This window comes from Triticum urartu, unplaced genomic scaffold (genome assembly GCF_003073215.2).
Source record: "Triticum urartu cultivar G1812 unplaced genomic scaffold, Tu2.1 TuUngrouped_contig_7916, whole genome shotgun sequence".
Classification (NCBI taxonomy): domain Eukaryota; kingdom Viridiplantae; phylum Streptophyta; class Magnoliopsida; order Poales; family Poaceae; genus Triticum; species Triticum urartu.
In genome coordinates this window covers 1-8,940 of record NW_024118808.1, presented here as the reverse complement: position 1 = coordinate 8,940, position 8,940 = coordinate 1, and the positions used below count along the sequence as shown (strand labels likewise).

Below are 8,940 nucleotides of genomic sequence, written 5' to 3'. Positions count from 1 at the left end.
TACTCATCAGAAATTCTATAGTGCTCCCATTCACTTCTTTGGAAATACAAGTTTCTCATAAACTTTGTATAAACCCAAAATCTTTGATCATCTCATCAAAGCGTATATTCCAACTCCGTGATGCTTACTCCAGTCCTTAGAAGGATTGCTAGAGCTTTGCATACTTGTTGGCATCTTTTAGGATTGACAAAAACCTTCTGGTTGTATCACATACAACCTTTCCTCAAGAAAATTGTCGAGGAAACAATGTTTTGACATCCTATCTGCAAGATTTCATAAATAATGCAGTAACTGCTAATACAATTCCAACAGACTCATAGCATCGCTACGAGTGAGAAAGTCTCACCGCAGTCAACTCCTTGAACTTGTCGGAAAACATCTTAACGACAAGTCGAGCTTTCTTAACGGTGATACTTACCATCATTGTCCGTCTTCCTTTTAAAATCCATCTGTACCCAATAGCCTTACGACCATCAAGTAGTTCTTCCAAAGTCTATACTTTGTTTTCACACATGGATCCTCTCGGATTTTATGGCCTCGAGCCATTTGTCGGAATCCGGGCCCACCATCGTTTCTCCATAGCTAGTAGGTTCATTGTTGTCTAGCAACATGACCTCCAAGATAGGATTACGTACCACTCTGAAATAGTACGCATCCTTGTCGACCTACAAGGTTTGGTAGTGACTTGATCTTAAGTTTCATGATCACTATCATCAGCTTCCACTTCAATTGGTGTAGGCGCTACAGGAACAACTTCCTGTGCCCTGGTACACATTGGTTGAAGTGACGGTTCAATAACCTCATCAAGTCTCCATCGTCCTCCCACCCAATTCTTTCGAGAGAAACTTTTCCTCGAGAAAGGAACCGTTTCTAGAAACAATCACTTTTGCTTCCGGATCCGAAATAGGAGGTATACCCAACTGTTTTGGGTGTCCTATGAAGATGCATTTATCCGCTTTGGGTTCGAGCTTATCAGGCTAAACCCTTTTCACATAAGCGTCACAGCCCCAAATTTTTAGAAAATGACAGCTTAGGTTTCTCTAAACCATAGTTCATACGGTGTCATCTCAACGGAATTATGTGGTGCCCTATTTAAAGCGAATGCGGTTGTTTCTAATGCCTAACCCATAAACGATAGTGGCAATTCGATAAAAGACATCATGGTATGCACCACATCCAATAGGGTGCAGCTATGATGTTCGAACACACCATCACACTATGGTGTTCCAAGCGGCATTAGTTGTGAAACAATTTCCATAATGTATTAATTGTGTACCAAACATATAACTCAGGTATTCATCTCTATGATCATATCATAGACATTTTATCCTCTTGTCACGACGATCTTCACTCTGAAATTACTTGAACCTTTTCATAATTCAGACTTGTGTTTCATCAAGTAAATATACTTAGAATCTACTCAAATCATCTGTGAAGTAAGAGCATAATGATATTCACTGCGTGCCTCAGCACTCATTGGATTGCACACATCAAATGTATTACTTCCAACAAGTTGCTCTCTTGTTTCATCTCACTAAAAATGAGGCCTAAACATACATAAAACAAAACACAACATACAATGGCATGAATGCTACTCTGCCTAGCTCAATAATGTTAGGGGGGGGACTACAGCGGTAGGGCTCGATTAATTGTACAAGTAGTCGGCTGGACCGGTCTGGGTAAGAAGAGAGCTTCTACTCTCAGGGAGACTTCTTCCTTTTGGAATCCCGCATCGTTTCGATAAATATCTGGTGCCCCTCCACCTCCAGCTTGACCAACAGAAACAAAACACATAAGGGTGTTAACTGCTTAACAAAAAAACGGACTAGCACGTGCTTTCTTATACTCCCTCCGTTCCAAATTTGAACTAAAACCACGACGAGTAATTTGGAACGGAGGGAGTAGAACCGAGAAGAGAAGGGAGGACACCAGTGACCATAGTGCTATAATAGACAAATGCCATATTCCAGATAGAAGCGCAACAGACACCAAACCCAAGGCAGATGCCAATCATAAGCCCGCAATGATCAATGTGCAGAACACCCGGGCTAAGACTAGGGCAACTATGTAGCCAAAATCAAGAGAGGGTATTTTGTCGACGAGGTAGCAAGAACCATGTTTGGCATAAAGTTTCAGGCTGCCAACAAGCTCAATAACGATGAGGAAACTTTTTTTGTAGGGCCCAGTCAACATGTGCACACTGCACATTAAACTTGTAAGTGCAGACATATCTAGTCGATGCTAATCTCATTTGCAGTCATTTTTCATGCATAACTGAATATAGGTGAAGGCATGTGCCTATGTCAATTATTTTTAGCAGCATTATCTCAATGGTAGTTGTTGTGCTTAACAAATTCAAGATGAATAGAATGTTACTAATGATAAAGCAATAAGAAGAGTTGTGATTTAGTAACCACTCACACTCTATCTGCTCCTTGATGAGTAAAGTTTGAAGCAACTACCAAAAGTTGGCCACTATGGTTATACGCCATTGATGCCACACTGCCCGAAAAGCTAGGAAACTGCACGGGTAAAATGATTATACTTTCAAGTTACGAACCGAAGAACATAAAAGGAAGTACAGTACGTGATAGTAAAAATACAATTGAAAACAAAACTATCACAGGCAGGGCCCAAAAGTTTACTTTTATGTTTAGTCGTTCATGGCAGCATCAATCATGTAATACGTGCAATATTAAGTACAGATATTTAGCAAGTGTTCAGTACCTAAGAAAACTTGTGAAGAACAAATGAATAATATTGATCAACCAGATGTTTCTGCAAAATATAGCAGAAACATCACATAGTACTGCGAACGGCTCCCCTCTTGGAAAGCGAGAAATGAATCGACTCAAGGCGGCCAAACAACCAGTAAGCTTTTAAAGATCATGCGCACGCACGGAACGTTTCATCCGGAGTATAGCACCAACTTTCTCTGGGTTAGCATCGATCCCTTATTCGAAAACGAGGAAGCCGAGTAACTTTCCGCCAGAAACTTCAAATGTGCATTTTGATGGATTAAGGTTCATATCATACATTCTGAGGTTGGCAAAGGTTTCTGCAAGGTCAGCCAGCAGGTTGGAACCCTTACGTGACTTGACCACAATGTCATCCATGTATGCTTCCATATTCCGACTGATTTGAGTGAGCAGACACTTCTGAATCATCCTCATGAATGTGGCTCCGGCGTTCTTCAGGCCGAATGGCATGGTGACATAACAGAAGCATCCGAATGGAGTAATGAAAGCCGTTTTTATCTCATCGGGTCCATACAGTCGGATCTGATGGTACCCGAAATAGGCGTCCAGGAAAGACAATCTCTCACACCCCGCAGTCGAGTCGACGATTTGGTCTATGCGGGGGAGAGGAAAATGATCTTTCGGTCAGGCCCGATTGATATGCTTGAAGTCAATGCACATGCGAAGTGAATCGTCCTTCTTGGGGACCATGACAACATTGGTGAGCCACTCAGAGTGATAGATTTCTCGGATGAACTCAGCTGCCAGGAGCCAAGCCACTTCCTCACCAATTGCTTTTCTCTTCTATACGGCGGACCATCGAAGATGTTCTTTGACTGGTTTTACTTTCGGGTCGACTCGCAAACGGTGCTCAGCTAGTCCCCTGGGTACACCCAGCATGTCAGAAGGTTTCCATGCAAAGATGTCCTAGTTCTCACGAAGGACCTGGATGAGCGCTTCTTCCTATTTACTGTCGAGTGTAGTTGAGATGTGAGTAGGAGCAGCATCAGGATCGGTGGGGTGAATATGAATCGGCTTGGTTTCACCGGATGACTGAAATGCAGAGTTAGTTGCAGGCTTCTTGGATCGCAGCAAATCACTCGGATTTGCATTTTTCCGGTATTCTTGCATTTCAACTGCTGCCGTTTGTGCATCGGCGATTTTTGAGACCTTCTGGAAGCACTCTTCTGCCTTCTGCCAATTGCCAGTGACAGTGATCACTCCTCTGGGATCATACATTTTTAACTTGAGGTACACGTAACATGGTCGAGCCATAAAACGCGCATAGGCAGGCCTACCCAGAATAGCATGATAAGCACTCTGAAAATCCACCACTTCAAATGCCAACTTTTCTTTGCGGTAATTCTTGGAATCACTGAAAACCACATCAAGTGCAATCTGACCGAGTGATTCAGCCTTCTTGCCAGGGATAACGCCATGGAAACTCATGTTGCTCGCATTAAGCTTGGACATCGGAATGCCCATCCCCTTCAAGGTCTCATCATACAGGATATTTAGGCCACTACCACCATCCATCAGCACTTTAGTCAGTCGAGTGCCTTCAACAACTGGGTCGATCACCAGCGCTTGCCTCCTAGGGGTGGCTATATGTGCTGGGTGATCGGACTGGTCGAATGTAATGACAGTCTGGGACCACTTCAAATAACTTGGTGTTGCTGGAGCAACCATGTTCACCTCTCTGTTAGTGACTTTCAGTCGACTTTTGTTTTCAACATCAGCAAAAATCATCAGAGTGGAATTGACATTGGGAAAACCATCATCATCTTCATCCCGATCTTCACCTTTGTCCGACTCCTTTTTCTTCTCTTTGGGTCGTTTCTCTCGAAACTGCTGGATCAGGAGCCGACACTGTAGAGTGGTGTGTTTAGGGTAAATGAAATTGCCCTCTTCATCTTTTTTGGTGTGAATGTGGCATGATAAATCCAACACATCATTTTCATCTTGATCTTTAACTTTCTTGGGGTTTCATGGCCTTTGGGATTCCCCTTGAACTTCCCTTGAGCCACCACTAAAGCTTCACCAGGAGCTGCTGGTTCGGCCTTCCGCTTCTGTTTCCGACTGGAATTCCCTCCTCTAATTTTTTGGGCGACTGTTTTGTGCTTGCCACTCCGAAGTCGGTCTTCCTCTTCACCGTTAGCGTACTTGGTGGCAATCTCCATCATCCGACTCAGGGACATATCCCCTGTCCAACCGAACTTCAGATTCAACTCTCGATACTTAACGCCCTCCTTGAAGGCACAAACTGCTTGATGATCTGACACACTCTCTACTGTGTGGTGCAATGTGATCCATCTCTGGATATAATCTCTCACGGTCTCATTCAGTTTCTGCACACAAGACTGCAACTCTGTCAACCCTGCTGGTCGTTTGCATGTACCTTCAAAGGTTCTAACAAACACTCGGGCCAGTTCTTCCCAACTATATATGCTGCCAGGCGCTAACTGATTCAACCATGCTCTGGCCGAGACTTCTAACATCAGAGGAAGGTGCTTCATGGCCACTTCGTCATTGCCACCACCAATCTGAACAGCCACTCGGTAGTCCTCAAGCCAAGTGTCAGGCTTGGACTCTCCAGTAAACTTACTGATTCCAGTCGCCAATCTGTAGTTGGGAGGAATCACTGCTGCCCTGATGGCTCTGCTAAAGCACTCTGGACCTGAAACATGTACTCTGCTGCCAGTCAGATAATCTCTGTCATGGCCTTGTTTGTGTGCTCTGTTCCTGTCGACCAGACCTTGAACGAGGATAGATCTCGCTTCAAAATCTGGCTCTCTGGGGTCGACCAGAATTCTTCGTCCATCACTGTGAGGGCGTCTGTCATCATGCTGTCGAGGCACATATGAACCACTCCTCAGAGGAGGCGTGGGCACTCGACGACGATCATCATGGTCTTGGTGATCATGCTGCTCACGGTTTCTGTACTGATCTCGCCGGTCCCCATGTCCCTCACGCCGCGGGGGCGATCTTGGGCTGTGAGCCGACTGAACAGTGTCTGCCATCACAGATCTGCTATGAATCCTATTCTGCGATTGAGATACCGTTGTGTTCAGTTCTCCAGCTGCCCGGAGTAAAGCCCGGATCTGCATCAAACCTCTGCAAGCCTCCGACTGGGAAGGCTGAATCGACTCTGCTATTCGGGCTGCAGCTGTGAGATTTTGAATCGGAATTCGGTATACCTGAGTTGAGGGCGGGAAAAGTTGTCGTCGACTGGATTCAGGAATCCGCTGCCGAGCACGCTCGTCCAGTGCGTGCCGGAGGTTCTCCAGTCGAGTGTGCTCAGCCAAGTTGGTCAAGCGCGCCTCCTCCAAGGCCCGGGCCTCGGGGGTCTCTCCAACGATAGGAGTGTGAAGTGCATCCATATTGCGGCAGCGGAGCTCTTCCCTCTGCTGCGAAGAAAGAGGCTCGGGGCGGTACTCTTCATGAACACGCGACGGATCGCCACCGCCATCACCACCATCCTCGCGGGCGAAGCCAGGAGGACTGCGTGGTCCATTGACCATCAGGACTTCCGCCGCGGGGTCACTGCTGTCGCACTCGGATGCAGTCTCGACGGAGCAAGTCGACAGGTCGAACATGCCGTAGAGAGTTTCGTCGGGCTCGATTGCCGCGACTTGTGGAGTGGCCGACTGGCGGGCCACCGCATGCCTCACCCACCGCTAGAGCCGTGACCGGCCGGAACGCTTGCGCCGGCGGACAGTGGGGAGCGAGGATGCTACGGGAACCGACCGATACTGAGTCGACGGCTGCCGGAGGAGAACGCCACGGACGCACGCGCGAAAGTGCGTCGCCCCGCGGGCGGGGAGCGCATCAACATCGAGTGGAGCCTCTTGGAGCCAGGCGGAGTTGTCGACGACGAAGATGAGCGTGCCGAGATGGATCTCGCGGCCCTCAGCCAAACCTCCGCCGGAAACCATGATGATGGGAATCGAGGAAAACGCAACTTTCACCGAAAAATCGCTAAGACACCTGCCCCAAGGTGGGCGCCAACTGTCGTGGTTCTAAAGCTGACAGTAGAATGGGGGGTAGGTATGTAGAGGCAAGGTCCTAGCTACGGCGAAGTTGTAGACACGAGATTTACGAGTTCAGACCCTTCGCGGAGGAAGTAACAGCCCTACGTCTCGGTACCCGGAGGCGGTCGACTGAATTATGTGTGTGTGATATTGCAGGGGTGCGAACCCTTGTGCCTGTGGAGGGGTGGCTTATATAGAGTGCGCCAGGACCTCGGTACCTGGAGGCGGTCGACTGAATTATGCGTGTGTGATATTACAGGGGTACGAACCCTTGTGCCTGTGGAGGGGGTGGCTTATATAGAGTGCGCCAGGACCCCAGCCAGCCCACGACGCCAAGGGTTCAATGTTCATAAAGAGAGAGCGTTACAGGTAACGTCTGTATTAAAGTGACATAAATGATCATTAAGTCTACGAGTAAACGCTCGATCGTTGTCGCGCTGAGTGACTTTAGGTCTTCTGGTTGTCGAGTGATAGTCTTCATGGTCGAGTGACTTAGAGTCTTTCGAGTGGAATACTTCATGTTTGAGTGGATGATGACTTCTCAAATGCTTCTGGTTTTAGGGTGATGTCCTAGGGAAGGGTGTCTAGGCCAGGCCTATGACCCTATCCTAGGTACATAGCTTCATTACCAGGGGAAACCCTAGATCTGGGTCTACCGGATCGGACGATGACAACGCCTTCGATGGCGTGCTCCCTCCTGAGGGCATCGTTTTGAAACAGGAGCTGGCTGGAGGGGACGAGGAGGAGCGGTGTTTCATCTACTGCAAGGCCGACGACGGATCCCGGCGGCATGGCGCTGCGGAGTTTCGGCGACGGACGCGTGTGGATGAACTCGCGCAGGAGGACAACGCTGTCTGGCGTCGTGGTGGCGTCGATGACAGAGAGACCTAGCACGGTAGATGCAGCAGTACAACTCTGAAGATGGATTGATGGCAGGTGGCTGCGGCGGCCTCATACCCGGCAGGCGTCCTGGTTGAGGAGTGCGCCAGACTGGTGGGTGCCCCATACCTGGCAGGCGTCCTGGTTGAGACCTCACGTTTTAAATGTTAGGTTTGGCTGCGAGATCTGTTTGGTATTAGGCTCAGACTATCAACATCCCTATATCAACTGGATTGAAGTAGCGACAGATCTTACCTAGATGGTGGCTTTAGTCTTACTATTGTATGGCTTTGTAAGGTTTGGTGTGAATAATGAATAAAGTGGCTGCATGCATCGTCCAGATGCAGAGGCCGGGGATCCTCCTCCATTTCTAAAAAAAGCAACTTAAACCCCAAGTGTCTTAACTCAACAAAGTCTACTTCAATGATGCATGCTAGCTTAATTTCATAATTTGCCTATCACACTCGCATCGAGTTGAATAATAGCAGCAGCTCAACTCAAAACAACTCATATGTGTAGTGACCAGTCTGTTTTGAGTTGTTAAAGCTGTCTGGCCTGCTGGTGACTAATCACGCACCTAATTCTTATCCATCTAACTCTAACCACATGCACTTGGGCGCAGATTCGATGAACTAGCAATGATTTATCAAGTCCATCGATATGTGACGTGTTATTTACATAGCTGGACAAATCAATTAGTAGTGGATGCAATAGCTGGACAAATCAATTTGTAGTGGATGCAACTGCTGCCTTATTAACAAGAAGGGCTTGCTGTCTAGCTTGCAAGTCTTGTTTGAATATATAACGATTGATTTGCATCATAATTAGGTAAGGCAGCAAGATGGTTGCAAATGCAATGAACTTTCCTTGAGATCTGGTAGCTAGGTCTAGTTTAGAGCATCTACAGCCGAACATTTCAAACCCGCCTCATACGCCCGGGCGGGCCGCCCGGTCACTATCCAGTCGTGAACTCTCGATCTAGACGGGCGCCTCATAAACGCCCGAGATGACCGGCACCCCTCATATCCAGCCCAAATATGGGGCCAATATGGGGGCGCCCGGGCAAGCCCGCCACGTTGGACTAACGGTGCGGTCCCACGTGGAAACGCCCGGAAAGTCGACGGTCCGAAGCTCGTCTCCTCCGTTGGACAGATGTCGCCACGTGGTGTCGCTCCGGCGGGCCACGTAGTGCCTAGCCCGGCTATATAAGTCGATCGGCGGAACTAAAACCCTACCATCCTCATTTTTCTCCGCCTCTCCGCCGCAGCTGCCCCTTTTCACTCCGCCCTGGC

At 47.9% G+C, this 8,940-nt stretch overlaps 1 long non-coding RNA gene across 1 annotated transcript; it reads right to left on the bottom strand.

Annotated features, from left to right (window-relative positions):
- Positions 1-1,409: 1,409 nt before the first annotated feature.
- LOC125531707 lies at positions 1,410-3,446 on the bottom strand. The gene is made up of 2 exons (XR_007293450.1): positions 2,422-3,446; positions 1,410-1,769 (listed from the first exon to the last, which is right to left on the bottom strand). It is a non-coding gene; the product is annotated as an uncharacterized LOC125531707 (long non-coding RNA).
- Positions 3,447-8,940: the final 5,494 nt, after the last annotated feature.